Source organism: Phoca vitulina, unplaced genomic scaffold (assembly GCF_004348235.1).
Source record: "Phoca vitulina isolate PV1807 unplaced genomic scaffold, GSC_HSeal_1.0 scaffold14, whole genome shotgun sequence".
Taxonomy (NCBI): Eukaryota; Metazoa; Chordata; class Mammalia; order Carnivora; family Phocidae; genus Phoca; species Phoca vitulina.
Genome location: NW_022589717.1, coordinates 43,668,801 through 43,686,762, shown reverse-complemented (window position 1 = coordinate 43,686,762; position 17,962 = coordinate 43,668,801).

Genomic DNA, 17,962 nt, shown 5'->3' with positions numbered 1-17,962 from the left:
TTTGGAAAAATGTCTGTTCATGTCTTCTGCCCATTTCTTGATTGGATTCTTTGTTCTTTTGGTGTTGAGTTTGATGAGTTCTTTATAGATTTTGGATACTAGCCCTTTATCTGATATGTCATTTGCAAATATCTTCTCCCATTCTGTCAGTTGTCTTTTGGTTTTGTTGACTGTTTCCTTTGCTTTGCAAAAGCTTTTTATCTTGATGAAGTCCCAATAGTTCATTTTTGCCCTTGCTTCCCTTGCCTTTGGTGATGTTTCTAGGAAGAAGTTGCTGCGGCTGAGGTCGAAGAGGTTGCTGCCTGTGTTCTCCTTTAGGATTTTGATGGACTCCTGTCTCACATTGAGGTCTTTCAACCATTTTGAGTCTATTTTTGTGTGTGGTGTAAGGAAATGGTCCAGTTTCATTCTTCTGCATGTGGCTGTCCAATTATCCCAGCACCATTTGTTGAAGAGACTGTCTTTTTTCCATTGGACATTCTTTCCTGCTTTGTCGATGATTAGTTGACCATAGAGCCGAGGGTCCATTTCTGGGCTCTCTATTCTTTTCCATTGATCTATGTGTCTGTTTTTGTGCCACCATACTGTCTTGACGATGACAGCTTTGTAATAGAGCTTGAAGTCCGGAATTGTGATGCCACCAGCTTTGCTTTTTTTTTCAACATTCCTCTGGCTATTCAGGGTCTTTTCTGGTTCCATACAAATTTTAGGATTATTTGTTCCATTTCTTTGAAAAAAATGGATGGTATTTTGATAGGGATTGCTTTGAATGTGTAGATTGCTCTAGGTAGCATTGACATCTTCACAATATTTGTTCTTCCAATCCATGAGCATGGAACGTTTTTCCATTTCTTTGTGTCTTCCTCAATTTCTTCCATGAGTATTTTAGCGTTTTCTGAATACAGATTCTGTGCCTCTTTGGTTAGATTTATTCCTAGGTATCTTATGATTTTGGGTGCAATTGTAAATGGGATTGACTCCTTAATTTCTCTTTCTTCTGTCTTGTTGTTGGTGTATAGGAATGCCACTGATTTCTGTGCATTGATTTTATATCCTGCCACTTGACTGAATTCCTGTATGAGTTCTAGCAGTTTTGGGGTGGAGTCTTTTGGGTTTTCCACATAAAGTATCATATCATCTGCAAGGAGTGAGAGTTTGACTTCTTCTTTGCCGATTTGGATGCCTTTTCTTTTTGTTGTCTGATTGCTGTGGCTAGGACTTCTAATACTATGTTGAATAGCAGTGGTGATAGTGGACATCCCTGCCATGTTCCTGACCTTAGGGGGAAAGCTCTCAGTTTTTCCCCATTGAGAATGACATTCGCTGTGGGTTTTTCATAGATGGCTTTTATGATATTGAGGTATGTACCCTCTATCCCTATACTCTGAAGAGTTTTGATCAAGAAAGGATGCTGTACTTTGTCAAATGCTTTTTCTGCATCTATTGAGAGGATCCTATGGTTCTTGTTCTTTCTTTTATTAATGTATTGTATCACATTGATTGATTTGCAGATGTTGAACCAACCTTGCAGCCCAGGGATAAATCCCACTTGGTCATGGTGAATAATCCTTTTAATGTACTGTTGGATCCTACTGGCTAGTATTTTGGTGAGAATTTTTGCATCCATGTGTACAGACTTTAGATTTGAAGTTATCGGAGATGTGTTATAAAATAACTATACTTACTGGGTTTAAAAAATGATCAACAAACTTGAAAATATCTGCAGGGAAAGAAAAACTAAGTTTTTTATACAGATTTGAAGAACCAAATGGAATTCATTTACATGAAAAATACTAATAGCCAAAGTTTTAAAACTCAGTGGACATGCTTGGCAGTAAGATATGCATGGCAGAAAAGAGAAAGAAATGGAAGAAATTATCCATGATGTAGCACAGAGAGAAAAAATGTGGAAAATACAGAAGGTAAGAGACCAATTCAGTAAGAATGTCTAGTATATATTTGATTGGAGTCCTAGAGAAAAAGGAAGAATGGGATAAAGTTAATTGGAGAGAGAAAGGCTAAGAATTTTTCTGATCTGTTGGAAGACACCAATCCACAGACTGAAGAAGCCCAGTGAATGTTAAGCAGGATAAAGTAAAAGAAATTCTTTTAGTGTCTTTTTTTTTTTTTTAATTTTATTATGTTATGTTAGTCACCGTACATCATTAATTTTTGATGCGGTGATCCATGATCTATTGTTTTCGTATAACACCCAGTGCTCCATGCAGTACGTGCCCTCCTTAATACCCATCACCAGGCTAACCAATCCCCCCTCCCCTCTCCCCTCTAAAACCCTTTTTGTTTCTCAAGAGTCCATAGTCTCTCATGGTTCATCTCTCCCTCCGATTCCCCCCCTTCATTTTTCCCTTCCTTCTTCTAATGTCCTCCATGCTATTCCTTATGTTCCACAAATGAGTGAAACCATATGATAATTGACTTTCTCTGCTTGACTTATTTCACTTAGCATAATCTCCTCCAGGCCCATCCATGCTGATGTTAAAGTTGGGTATTCATCCTTTCTGATGGCTGAGTAATATTCCATTGTATATATGGACCACATCTTCTTTATCCTTTCGTCTGTTGAAGGGCATCTCGGCTCTTTCCACAGTTTGGCTATTGTGGACATTGCTTCTATGAACATTGGGGTGCATATGGCCCTTCTTTTCACTACATCTGTGTCTTTAGGGTAAATACCCAGTAGTGCAATTGCTGGGTCATACAGTAGCTCTATTTTTAAATTTTTGAGGAACCTCCACACTGTTTTCCAAAGTGGCTGTACCAACATGCATTCCCACCAACAGTGTAAGAGGGTTCCCCTTTCTCCACAACCTCTCCAACATTTGTGTCTTTAGAGTGAAACTGGATATCAGAGACAAAATTTTAAAAGAAGTTGAAGTTAAAAAGCATACTACTTTCAAAGGAATGTTAAAGACTACCAAGTGGCTTTTCAACAATAGTAATAGAACAGTGAGATGGTATCTTCAGTGGAACAAAAAAAAAAAAATCATCATTTAGAATTATATTTGTAGCAAAAAATCTGTTTCATGAATGAATAAAAATGAATTCTGACTCTCACAACTGGCCATGATGTAAAAGAGAGATTTGCCTTCCAACCTTTAACAATTAAAACACTGGACAAAATACATGAACAGTGCTTTTCAGAGAGTGAGCAACAGACAACAAAGGTCAGTGATCCAAGAAAGAAGGGAAACAAATGAGTTAAGCCCTTTGCTTGTCCAAATTTATTGTGTAGAAATAACATGGGAGCCAGGGAACCCATACAAAACCCAGGATTCTCTCTAAGTTGAGGAGATAGGAGAATTTAGAGAGGTGAAAGGAGAGGTAAAAATCTGAATAGCCCTATATCTAATGATGAAATTTAATTTTAGTTTGAAATGTTCCCACAAAGAAAGCTGTGAGCCTAGATGGCTTCACTGATGAATTCTATCTAACATTTTTGAAAGAAATAGTACTAGTTCTACACAAATTGTTCCAAAATATAGGAGAGGAAGGAACAGTTTCCTACTTATTCTAAGAGCACAGCATTACCTTGTTCTCAAAACAAGGAAGGAGTTACAAGAAAACTACAAACTCATAAACCTTGTGAACACTAATGAAAAAATTATTAAAATTTTCTCAAGTCAAACCAAACAATTATCAAAAAAGGACAACGTATCATAACCAAGTGAAGTATATGCCAGAAATGCAAAACTGGTTTAACATTTAAAACTCAATCAATGTTATTCACCTTATTTTCAGACTAGAAAAGAAAAATCATATCATCTCAATAGATACAGAAAAAATATTCAAGAAAATCCAACATCCATTTCTCATAAAAGTTTTCAGCAAACTAGAAATAAAAGGGAAATTCCTCAATCTGATAAAGGTCATCTTAAACAAATTAAAACAGCTAACATACTTGTGAAAACAAAGTTTTCTCCCTAAATGGAAAAAGAGCAAGTATTTCTGCTCACATCACTTATAATATTCTATTTTGTGCTGGAGGTTCTAGCCATTTTGTAATGCAGTAAAAACAAATGTCTACAGATTGAAAAGAAAGCAGTAAAGACTGCCTTTATTCGCAAATGATGTGATTGTCTCTAAAATCCTAAGAAAGCCACACAAATGCTATAAGAACTAAAATTTAAGCAAGATTGCAAGATGCAAAGGTCAATATTAAAAATCAATTCTATATACTAACAAGGAACAATGAGAAATAGAAAATTTTAAGATACTACTTATAATAGCATTAAGATTATGAAATAGGGATAAATTTCACTAAAAAGATGTGCAGGGGTGCCTGGGTGGCTCAGCTGGTTAAGCACCTGCCTTCGGCTCAGGTCATGATCCCAGGATCCTGGGATCAAGCCCCACGTCGGGCTCTCTGCTTCTCCCTCTCCCTCTACCTGCCGCTCCCCCCCACTTGTTCTCTCTCTTTCAAACAAATAAAATCTTAAAAAAAAAATGCAAGGTCTGTGCACTGAAACTACAAAACTTTGCTGAGAAAAAGATGACCTAAGTGGGCAAATATACCATGTTCATAGATCAAAAAATGCAATATTGTTAAGTAGAGGAAAACATAGGAGAAATCTTAGTTACCTTGGGTTTGGCAAAAGTTCCTTAAACAGACTTAAAATATTAATTATAAAAGAAAAAATAAATTTGATGTCATTAAAATTATAAATTTACTTTTCAAAGGACATTGTTAAGAAAACAAAAAGGCTAGCCATAAACTGAGAGATTTTTGCCAAACATATCTGTTGAAAATATGTTACCTATAATATATAAACACATAATTCAACAATGAGAAAATCCAGTTTAACAATGGGCAAAATGTTTACATACACAATCAAAGAAGATAAATAGATGACAAGCTCATGAAGAGATGTTACCATTATTCATTAGGGAAGGACAAATGAAAACCACAATGAGATACCACTGTACACTCTAAAATGACTAAAATTAAAGAATATTGAGAATGAAGTGCAGCAGAACTCATACTTTGCTGGTGAATATATAAAATATCACTTTGGAAAAGCAGAGTATGTGAATGCTCATAACAAATGTATTCATAATAGCCAATAACTATTTTAAAAAGCACGGTATCAATCAACAACAGGTAAATGGATAAACTGACATATCTACAAAATGGAATACTACTGAGCAATAAATGTGAGCTATGAACACAGCATATTTGAGTCACAACAATAAGCTGTTGAAAGAATAAAAACAACACATCCTGTAGGAGTCCACTCAATTGAAACTAGAAAAGACAGATCTTCAGTGATAGAAAGCAGACCAGTGGTTGCCTAGGACTAAATAGGGGAAGGAATAACTGAGAGGGGACAAAATAGAACTTTTTTGGGTAGTGGAAGTATTCTATATTTTTGTGAATTTGGTTACACAAATGTTTACATTTGTCAAAATTTATTATACACTTAGATGAGTTCATTCCCTTGTATGTAAATAAACCTCAAACAAGTTGATTTTTGAAAATATATCAGACATGCTAAGAAACTTTAAAATGCAACTCATGCTTAAAAGGCTATATAGTAAATAACCCCAAGTTTTTTAGATAATACAATCAGGAAACAAGGACTCTAAAGGAGTTATTATAAGTATATTCAAGTGTTTGAAGGAAAATACGATTGGGATTAATGAGCAGACATAGAATTTTTACAGATGAAAGTTTCCAACTTATTTTATGATTCTATATTACCCTGACACCAGAATCAGACAAACAGTGGGATAGCAAAGAGGTGGGGGGCAAAGGAAAGGAAGAAAGAGAAAAAGACTGAAAGGAAGGGAGGGAGGGAGAAAGGAAAAGAAAACAAAACTATAGACCAACGTCCCTCATTAACTTAGATGCAAAAATCCTTAACAAAATTTTAGCAAATCAAATCCAACAATGTATAAAAAGTTACACACCATAAGTGGGATTTATTCAGGTATGCAAAGCCAGTTCAACAACTCAAAAATCAAACAATATAATCTATGTCAATAGGCTAAGAAAACTACCAATTCATGATAAAACCTCTTAGCACGGTAGAAAGGAACTGCCTCATCTTGATAAACAGCATCTACAAAAATCCGACAATTAACATCCTGCTTAATGGTGAGCCACTACAGGTTCTTTTTTAAGATCAGGAATAAGGTTCTCACTAATCTTATTTAACATAGTACTGAAAGTTCTAGCCACTAGAATAAGACAACAAAAAAAGAAATAAAATGAATGTATACTGGAAGGGAAGAAATGCAGAAACAAAACTCCTGTAACTAATAAGTGAGTTCAGCAAACATGCAGTATACAAGATCAATACCCCAAAATTAATCTCATCTCTCTATATATCAATGAATATGCAGAAACTGAAGGTAAAAACAATGCCATTTATAATCACTCCAAAGTGAATACTTCCCAAACCATATACAGAATTTACATCCCTATGATGAAAATTATAAAATGTAGATGATAGAAATAAAAACTTGAATAAATGGAGAACCATACTGAGCATGTGGATTTAAAGATATAACAGTAATTATGTCAGTTTTCCTTAAATTGATCTATATAGGTTTAATGAGATTTTTATCAAAATCTCCCTAAGGATTTTTGGAGACAGGCAAGCTTATTATAAAGTTTATTTGGAAAGGTAGAATAGAATAGCTAATAAATAGCTAATAAAATCTTGACAAAGAATAAAGTAGGAAGACTAGTTGATTAAGCATCCGACTCTTGATTTCAGGTTCAGGTCATAGTCTCAGGGATGTGAGATCGAGCCTGCATCAGGCTCCACCTTGAGCCTAGAGTCTGCTTGGGATTCCCTCCCTCTCCCTCCCCCTCTGCCCTTCCCTGTGCTCTGTCTCTCTCAAATAAATAAAATCCTTAAAAAAAAAAAAAAAAAAGATGCAACAGCAATTCAATAGGGGAAAGATAGCCTTTCAACAAATGCTGGAGAAAATGGAAACCTATAGGAAAAAAATGAAACTTAAACTAAACTTGACAACTTATTAAAAAATTAACTCAAAACGGACTATGGGCTTAAATGTGTAACACAAAACTATAGAACGTTTAGAACAAAACAGAAGAAAATCTTCAGAATTTAGGTGTAAGCAAATAGTTCTTCAACTTGACTCCAAAAGAATGAAGGAAGAAAATTTTAATTACTTGAAACTGATCTGGCTCTGCAAATATGTGAAGTGAATGAAAAGACACAGACTGGGGAAAATATTTACAAACCATATATCTAACAAAGGATTAATATCTATACTATATGAAGAACTCTAAAAACTCAAAAGTCAATCTAATTAGAAATAGGTGAAAGACAGGAACAGACACTTCACCAGACAGAATGTACATATAGCAAATATGCACATGAAAAGATTTTTAAAATCTTTAGCCATCAGGGAAGTGCAAATTAAAACCACAATGAGATATCATTACTCCTAACAGAATAGCTAAAATAAAAAAATAGAACACCAAATACTAATGAGGGTGCAGAGAAACTCAATTGCTCATAAACTGTTGATGGGAATGTAGAATGTTACAGGCACTTTGGAAAACAGTTTGGCAGTTTCTTATAAAACTAAACATGCAACTACCATATGACCCAAATTTCTTCAGGTATTCATCAAGGAAGCCTTAAAGGCTTAAACTTACAATTTTATAAAAACCTGTACAGAAATGTTCATAGCAGTTTTATTTGTAATAGACAAAAGCTATAAACAGCCTAAAGGTTCTTCAGTAGGTGAGTGGTTAAACAAATGTGGTATATCCATACCATGAAATACTAGTCAGTAATAAAAAGGAACATACTACAGTTACAAGCAACATATGAATCTCTAGAGAATTATGATAAATTATTTAAAAAGCCAATCCCAAAAAGATTAGATACTGTTATGACTCCATTTACATAATATTTCAAAACAAAATTTTTAGAATGAGAGAACAGATCATCGATGGTTGCCAGGGGTTAGGGATGGGCCAAGAGGAGGGAATGGGCATGTGAGAGATCTTTATGGTGATGGAACTAATTCTTTAGACTCTGGTGATGGATACACAAACTTGCATGAAATAAAATTATGTAGAAAAAAATACACATGTGATGAAATTGTATAGAACTAAATACACATACAAATGAGTACAAGCAAAACTGAGGAAATCTGAGTAAGATAGATGGATTGTATCAATGCCAATATCCTAGTTGTGATATTGTGTCATAGTTTTGCAAAATGCTAACATTTGGTGAAACTGGATAAAGTGTACATAGGATCTCTACTATTTCTTTCAAGTGCATGTGAATCTATAGTTATCTCAATATTTCAATTAGAAAATAGCTATTGTAACATGAATGCTACACCAAGGAATAACCCAATCAAATTTCTCAAATCCAGTGACAAAGAGAAAATATTAAAAGCAGAGGGGAAAAAAAGACATGTTACATAAAAAGGAACAAATATAAGGGTAACTGAGGAGTTCTTGTTCAAAATAATTTAGCAAGAAGATAATAGAGTAACATTTTTGAAGTACTGAAAGAACAAACTGCCAACCAAAATTCTCTGCCTAATTTCAAAATAAAAATAAAATGGAAACATTTGAGATACACAAAAGCTAAAAGAATTCATTACCAGAAGACCCATATTATAAGAAAATTAAAGGAATTCCATTAGGAAGAAGGAAAATGATACTAGATTGAAATGTTGGTCTGCACAAAATAATAAAAAGCACCATATATGGTAAATATATGAGCAAACATATGTGATTTGATTTTTTTCTTATTTAAATCTTTTTCAAAGACACACTATTTTGGGGGCACCTGGGTGGCTCAGTCATTGGGTGTCTGCCTTCGGCTCGGGTCGTGATCTCAGGGTCCTGGGATTGAGCCCTGGGATTGGTCCACGGGAAGCCTGCTTCTCCCTCTCCCACTCCCCCTGCTTGTGTTCCCTCTCTAGCTGTGTATCTCTCTGTCAAATAAATAAATAAAATCTTAAAAAAGAAAAAAAAGACACACTATTTTCCAAAAAATAATAGCAAGGTACTGTTGTGTTTGTAACACATGTAAAAGGAAAATGCATTAAAACAATAACACAGGGAGGAGGAGCTAAGATGGCAGAGTAGTATGAGGACCCTAGGCTTGCCTCTCCCTCAAACACAGCTAGATAAATATCAAATCATTCTGAATACCCAAGAATTCAATCTGAGGACCGACAGAACAAATTGCACAACTAGATCTAGGGAGAGAAGAGGCCACACCATGGAAGGTAGGAGGTGCAAAGATGTGGTTTGGGAGAGAAATGGATCATGAGTGCTGTGGAGAGGAGGGAGTCTTGGTCACAGAGAGTGGTGAGAGAGAGGAGCACACGGGATCACACAAGGAAAACACTTCCCCAAAGCCATTGACTGAGAAAACAAGAGGAGTTTTTGCAACCAGTGGGGCTCGAAGACTGGAGTTTTAGAGGTCTCTGGCATGGCTGATATGGAGCCCTGAGGGCACTGCAGTGCTCCTGTAGAGAAGGCAGGCAAGTAACCTGGGGGCAGATGGTGCGATCTGTGGATTGCCTGAAACACACTGGGAGAGACAGTTCCCCCTTCTTGGAGCGCATCTGAGAGAGGTGGCATTGCCTCTCTGGGGACAAAGGAGCCAGTGGGTGCCATTTTCCTACCTTGGCGCTCAGCATAGACACAGACATCTGCTGAGAATGGCAAACCTGGACACTGGCTGTTTAGTATGCTTTGCTCCAAATCCCACACTCCTGCACTCTGGTGCAACTGCCCTTCTGGGTCAAACCTGCATCAATACCAGCACAGCAAGACCCTCCTCCAGAAGACCAGCACAGGTCCTGGCCACACCAGGTCTTTAAAGTTTGGAGTTTTAAAACCCAGCTGGCCTGGCTAGGATAGAGCCTAAAGTGCACTGAGCAGCTCCAGGCAAACAAGCAAATCTAGACACAGACAGTGTGAAAATAGCAATCTGAAAAACACCCAGGACACACAAGGGGAAATTACTCATTTTTCTGGAGGGCTTCCCTGACAGCAGCAAATACAAACTCCCCTCTCCAGGGAAAAAGGAGCTGGCTGATGCCATTTCCCGCCCCCCACCCCTCAGCATAATCTAACTTCAGTAAACAGTACTGCACCAACACTGGCTGCCTAAGCTGCTTACAGCAAGCCCTGCCTCCCTGTGCTCTGCTGGTGCTGCTTTTCTCCAGCAAGTGTGCCTGAGAACCAGTGCCACGGGCCCCTCCCCCAGAAGACCAGCACAAACCCCCGCACACACCACATCTACCGACCATAGAGTTCTGCAAAGCTTCAGCTCTAGTGAAAATAGCATCAGGTCTCTTTTAACAAGCAGACCAGAGCACACCTAGTTAAAACTCACCACACTCTGGCCAAAGTCCAAACACTCCCCACTGCAGGCAACAAGAAACTGCAGAGGGCTGACCTGAGGGATAGAGCAGCCATAACACAGTGGCAGAGTGCACGCAGCAAACATGGGAGACACTTCCTGAAGCGCCAGGCTCTGGGCAGTATATGAACTCTTCATAAAGCCATTGTTCTCAGAAGCAGAAAATGTAACAGGCTTTCTGAACACACAGAAGAAAACAGTGACCTAGACAAAATGCCAAGACAGAGGAATTCATACCAAAAGGAAGAACAAGAAAAGGTCATGGCCAAGATCTAATCATAACAGATATAAGTAATATGGCGGATCCAGAATTTAAAGCAACAATATAAGAACACTAGCTAAGCTTTAGAAAACCATAGAAAACACCAGGAATCCCTTATCACAGAGATAAAAGAGCTAAAAAACTAATCAGGCCAAAATGAAAAATGCAATAACTGAGATTTGAAACCAACTAGATGTAATGACCACAAGGGTGGAAGAAGCAGAGGAATGAATAAGTGATATAGAAGATACAGTTATGGAAAATAATGAAGCTGAACAAAAAAGGGAAAGAAAAATCTTACTACAAAAGTAGACTTGGTTACTCAATGATTCCATAAATCATAATAATATTAATATCATAGGAAACCCAGAAGAAGAGGGAAAAGGGTGAAGAAGTTTTATTCGAGGATATTATAGCTGAAAACTTCCCTAATCTGGGGAAGGAAACAGACATCTAAATCCAGGAGGCACAGAGAAATCCTCTCAAAACCAACAAAAGCAGGCCAACACCAAGACATATTGTAGTTAAATTTGGAAAATATGAAGATAAAGAAAAAATCCTAAAAGCAGCAAGACAAAAGGAAGTCCAAAACTTACAGGGGAAGACCAATAAGGCTAGCAGCAGATCTCTCCACAGAAAGTTGGCAGGCCAGAAGGGATATAAACATGATATATTCAATGTGCTGAATGGAAAAAATTTACAGCCAAGAATACTCTATCCAGCAAGGCTATCATTCAGAATCAAGGACAGATAAAGAGTTTCCCAGACAAACAAAAACTAAAGGAGTTCATGACCACTAAACCAGCCTGCAAGTAATATTAAAGGGGACTGTTTGAGTGGAAAAGAAAGACTCAAAGTGACAAACACTAGAAAGGAACAGAGAAAATCTCCAGACACAATAAAACAAGTAACACAATGGCACTAAATTCATATCTATCAATAATTACTTTGAATGTAAATGGACTAAATGCTCCAATCAAAAGACGTTGATTGATTGGAGCATTTAGTCCAATCAAAAGACATAGAGTGTCAAAACGGATTAAAAAAAAGCCCAAGACCCATCTATATGCTGCCTATAAGAGACTCATTTTAGACCTAAAGACATCGGCAGATTGAAAGTGAGGGAATGGAGAAACATTTATCGTGTAAATGGATGTCAAAAGAAAGCTGGAGTAGCAATACTTCTACCAGACAAACTAGATTTTAAACCAAAGACTGTAACAAGAGATGAAGAAGGGCACTATATCATAAAGGGGTCTATCCAACAAGAAGAACTAATAATTGCAAATATGCCCCTAACTTGGGAGCACCCAAATATATAAATCAATTAATAACAATCATAAAGGAACTCAATGGTAATAATACAATAATAGTAGGGGGCTTTAACACCCCACTTACATCAATGGACAGATCATCTAAGCAGAAAATCAACAAGGAAACTGGCTTTGAGTGACACACTCACTGTACCATATGAATTTAACAGATATATTCAGAACTTTTATCCTAAAGCTGCAGAATACACATTCTTTTTGAATGCACATGGAATATTCTCCAGGCTAGATAACACACTAGGTTACAAATCAGGCCTCAACAAATACAAAAAGATTGAGATCATACCATGCATATTTTCAGCCATAACACTATGAAACTTGAAGTCAACCACAAGAAAAAATTTGGAAAGATCACAAATACATGGATGCTAAAGAATATCCTACTAAAGAATGAGTGGGTCAACCAGAAAATTAAAGAAGAAATTAAAAAGTACATGGAAACAAATGATACTGAAAACATGATGGTCCAAAACCTTTGGCATGCAGCAAAAGTGGTCCTAAGAGGGAAGTATATAGCAATACAGGCCTACCTCAAGGAACAAGAAAAATCTCAAATACTCAACCTAATCTTACAGGTAAAGGAGCCAGAAAAAGAACAAGTGAAACCTAAAGCCAGCAAGAAGAAGGGAAATAATAAAGATTAGAGCAAAAATAACTGATACAGAAACAAACAAAAAACAACAATAGAACAGATCAATGAAACCAAGAGCTTGTTCTTTGAAAAAAAATTAATAAAATTGATAAACCCCAAGCCAGACTTATCAAAAAGAAAAGAGAAAGGTCCCAAATAAAATCATGAGTGACGGAGGAGAGATTGCAACCAACACCACAGAAATACAAACAATTATAAGAGAATATTATGAAAAACTACATGCCAAGAAATTGGGCAATCTGGAAGGAATGGATAAATTCCTAGAAACATATAAACTACCAAAAATGAAACAGGAAGAAATAGAAAACTTGAACAGACTGATAACCAGCAAGGAAATCTCCCAACAAACAACTCCTGGGCCAGATGGCTTCCCAGGGGAATTCTACCAAACATGTAAAGAAGAATTAATACCTGTTCTTCTGAAGCTGTTACCAAAAAATAGAAATGGAAGGCAAACTTCCAAGCTCATTCTACAAGGCCAGCGTTACCTTGATTCCAAAACTAGATGAAGACTAAACTGAAAAAGATAACTACAGGACAATACCCTGATGAATATGGATGCAAAAATTCTCAAAGAAATACTAGCAAGTTGAATCTCAGAGTACATTAAAAGAATCATTCACCATGATCAGGTGGGATTTATTCCTGGGTTGCAAGGGTGGTTCGATATTTGCAAACCAATCAATGTGATACACCACATTAATAAAAGAAAGGATAAGAACCATATGATCTCCTCAATAGATGCAGAAAAAGCTTTTGACAATATATAGCATCCATTCTTGAGAAAAACCCTCAACAAAGTGGGGATACAGGGAACATACCTCAACATCATTAAGGCTACTTTTGAAAAATACACAGCTAATATCATCTTCAAAGGGGAAAAATTCAGAGGTTTTCCCCTACAGTCAGGACATGACTGAGATGTCCACTTTCACCACTGTTATATAACATAGTACTGGAAGTCCTAGCCTCAGAAGAGAACAAAAAGAAATCAAAGGCATACATGTCAGCAAAGAAGAAGTCAAATTTTCACTATTTGCAGATGACATGATACTCTATGTAGAAAATCTGAAAGACTCCACAAAAAAACTGCTAGAACTAATACACAAATTCAGTAAAGTTTCAGGATACAAAATCAGTGTACAGAAACCTATTGCATTTCTATATACCAATAATGAAGCAGCAGAAAGAGAAATAAAAAAAATCAGTCCCATTTATAATTGCACCAAAAACCATAAGATACCTAGGAATAAACCTAACCAAAGAAATAAAGGATCAGTGCTCTGGAAACTATAGAACACTCATGAAAGAAATTGAGGAAGACCACAAAGAAATGAAAAAACTTTCCATGCTCATGGATTGGAAGAACAAATACTGTTAAAATAGCTATGCTACCCAAAGCTATCTACACGTTTAATGCAATCCCTATCAAAATACCATCAGCTTTTTTCACAGAGCTGGAACAAACAATCCTAAAATTTGTATGGAACCAAAAAAAGACCTCAAATAACAAAAGCAATCTTGAAAAAGAAACCCCAAGCTGTTTCTTTGGGTTCAAGCTGTATTACAAAGCTGTAATCATCAAGACAGTGTGGTACTGGCCCAAAAACAGACACATAGATCAATGGAACAGAATAGAGAACCCAGAAATGGACCCATAACTCTATGGTCAACTAAACTTCAACAAAGCAGGAAAGAATATCCAATGGAAAAAAGACAGTCTCCGTGGGGAGGAGCAAGATGGCAGAGGAGTAGGAGACCTGGATTTCATCTGGTCCCAGAAATTCAGCTGGATAGGGATCAAACCATTCTGAACACCTACGAACTCAACAGGAGATTAAAGAAAAGAATAGCAACAACTCTGAACAGAAAAGCGACCACTTTCTGGAAGGTAGGACGTGCAGAGAAGTGAATCCGAGGCGATATTCGGGAGGATAGATGGCGGGGGAGGGGGCCTCCATGAGCCGCTTCTGGCAAGTGATATAGCTGTGGAGCACAAAATCAGAACTTTTAGAAGTCTGCTCCGCTAAGGGATGTCGCTCCAGTGGCTAAGCAGGTGGTGGAACCCTCGCTGGGACAGTGTGGTCTCAGGACCCTTGGGGTCACAGAAAGACCAGGGGTGCCTGAGAGTGGCAGAGCTCCCAGGTATCAGAGTGGGGAAGCTGGCTACAGAGACGGAGCCAAGGAGTGGGTTCTCAGCTCGGGGTTGCCATAAACTGTGATCCACAGCACAATTGGGCCACTGCTCTTCCAGCAAAGACCCAACAAGCAGCAGATCGGGGAGACTCCCCTTCCTCCCCCGGGAGGAGCAGCGCGGGAGCACACCACAGGCATCTGCTGGGTTTGGAGACTCCACACGGGGTCGGGTGCCAGAGATAGAAACGCTCGGACACAGGCTGGGTAAGCACTGAGTGCGGCCAGAGACAGGGAAGATGGGAGTGGTTGACTGCTTTTCTCTGGGGGCACACTGAGGAGCGGGCCCGAGTTCTCGGCTCCTCTGCGGCAGAGATTGGGAGGCCGCCGTTTTCACTCTTGTCCTCCAAAGCTATACAGAAAGCTTGCAGGGAACAAAAGCTCCTGAGATCAAACCCAAGCAGATTACTTAGCCCGGACCGGCAAGGGTGGGGCAATTCCGCCTCCGGCAAAGACATTTGGGAACCACGGCAACAGGCCCCTCCCCCAGAAGATCAGCAAGAACAGCCAGCCAAGACCAAGTTTACCGATCAATGAGAACGGCAGAACTCTAGCGTTAGGGGAATACTGCACATAGAATTCATGGGTTTTTCCCCATGATTCTTTCGTCTTCAGTGTTAATTTTTTTTTTTAACTTTTTTTTTTTTAATTTTTCTTTTTCCCTTTCTCAACCAACATCTTATCAATCTCTTTTTTAAAAATCTTTTTTATTTTTCATTTTTAGAGTCATATTCTATCCCTTCATAGTAGTTACCCTTATTTTTGTATATATATATAAGTTGTTCTCTCTTTAAAATTTTGGGATACAGTTTCTTCTAACAGATCAAAATATACTCTCAATCTCTAATGTATGGCTTTGTTCTAGTCTCCTGCCTGATCACATTCTCTCCCTTTTTTTTTTTTTAATCCTCTTCTTTCTTTTTTCAACCAACTTCTTATCAATTCCTTTTATAAAATCTTATATAATTTTCATCTTTACAGTCATATTCCATCCCTTCATCAAATTAACCCTTATTTTTGTACATATATGTTATTCTTTCTTTAAAATTTTGGGAGGCACTTTCATCTAACAGACCAAAATACACCCAAAATCTAGTGTGTGGCACTGATCTATGCACCAGTCTGATCATATTTGATCATATTCTTTTCTTTTGTTTTGTTTTGTTTTTGTTTGTTTTATCTTTTTCTTTTTCTTTTTTTTCTTTTTTCTTTCTTTCCCTTTCTTTTCCCCTGGTTTCAGGTCTTTTCTGATTTGTTTACTGTATATTTTCTGGGGACGTTACCCTGTTAGCATTTTGTTCTCTCATTCATCTATTCTCTGGACAAAATGACAAGATGGAAAAAAATCACCTCAACAAAAAGAACAAGAGGCAGTACCGACTGCCAGGGACCTAATCAATATGGACATTAGTAAGATGTTGGACCTAGAGTTCAGAATGATGATTTTAAAGATACTAGCTGGGCTTGAAAAAAGCATGGATGTTATTAGAGAAACCCTTTCTGGAGAAATAAAAGAACTAAAATCTAACCAAGTTGAAATCAAAAAGGCTATTAATGAGGTGCAATCAAAAATGGAGGCTCTAACTGCTAGGATAACTGAGTCAGAAGACAAAATTAGTGATATAGAAGACCAAATGATGGAAAATAAAGAAGCTGAGAAAAAGAGAGATAAACAACTACTGGATCATGAGGGCAGAATTTGAGAGGTAAGTGATACCATAAGAACAAACAATATTAGAATAATCAGGATCCCAGAAGAAGAAGAAAGAGAGAGGGGCAGAAGGTATATTGGAGCAAATTATACCAGAGAACTTCCCTAATTTGGAGAAGGAAACAGGCATCAAGATCCAGGAAGCACAGAGAACCCTCCTCAAAATCAATAAAAATAGGTCAACACCCCGACATCTAATAGTAGAACTTATGAGTCTCAGAGACAAAGAGAAAATCCTGAAAGCAGCTCAGGACAAGAGATCTGTAACCTACAATGATAGAAACATTAGATTGGCAACAGACCTATCCACAGAGACCTGGCAGGCCAGAAAGGACTGGCATGATATATTCAGAGCACTAAATGAGAAAAATATGCAGCCATGAATACTATCTCCAGCTAGGCTGTCATTGAAAATAGGAGAGATAAAAAGCTTCCAGGACAAACAAAAACTAAAGGAATTTGCAAACATGAAACCAGCCCTACAAGAAATATTGAAAGGGGTCCTCTAAGCAAAGAGAGAGCCTAAAAGCAACATAGACCAGAAAGGAACAGAGACAATATACAGTAACAGGCACCTTACAGGCAATACAATGGCATTAAATTCATATCTTTCAATTCTTACCCTAAATGGAAATGGGCTAAATGCCCCAATCAAAAGATACAGGCTATCAGATTGGATAAAAAAACAAGACCCATCGATATGCTGTCTGCAAGAGACTCATTTTAGACCCAAAGACACCCCCAGATTGAAAGTGAGGGGGTGGAAAACCAATTACCATGCTAATGGACACCAAAAGAAAGCTGGGGTGGCAATCCTTATATCAGACAAATTAGATTTTAAACCAAAGACTGTAATAAGAGATGAGGAAGGACACTATATCCTACTTAAAGGATCTATCCAACAAGAAGATCTAACAACTGTAAATATCTATGCCCCTAACATGGGAGCAGCCACTTATATAAGCCAATTAATAACAAAAGCAAAGAAACATATAGACAACAACACAATAATAGTAGGGGACTTTAACAACCCCCTCACTGAAATGGACAGATCATCTAAGCAAAAGATCAACAAGGGAATAAAGACTTTAAATGACACACTGGACCAAATGGACTTCACAGATATATTCAGAACATTCCATCCCAAAGCAACAGAATACACATTCTTCTCTAGTGCCCATGGAACATTCTCCAGAAGAGATCACATCCTAGGTCACAAATCAGGTCTCAACTGGTACCAAAAGATTGGGATCATTCCTTGCATATTTTCAGACCACAATGCTTTGAAACTGGAACTCAATCACAAGAGGAAGGTCGGAAAGAACTCAAGTACATGGAGGCTAAAGAGCATCCTACTAAAGAATGAATGAGTCAACCAGAAAATTAAATAAGAATTTAAAAAAATTCATGGAA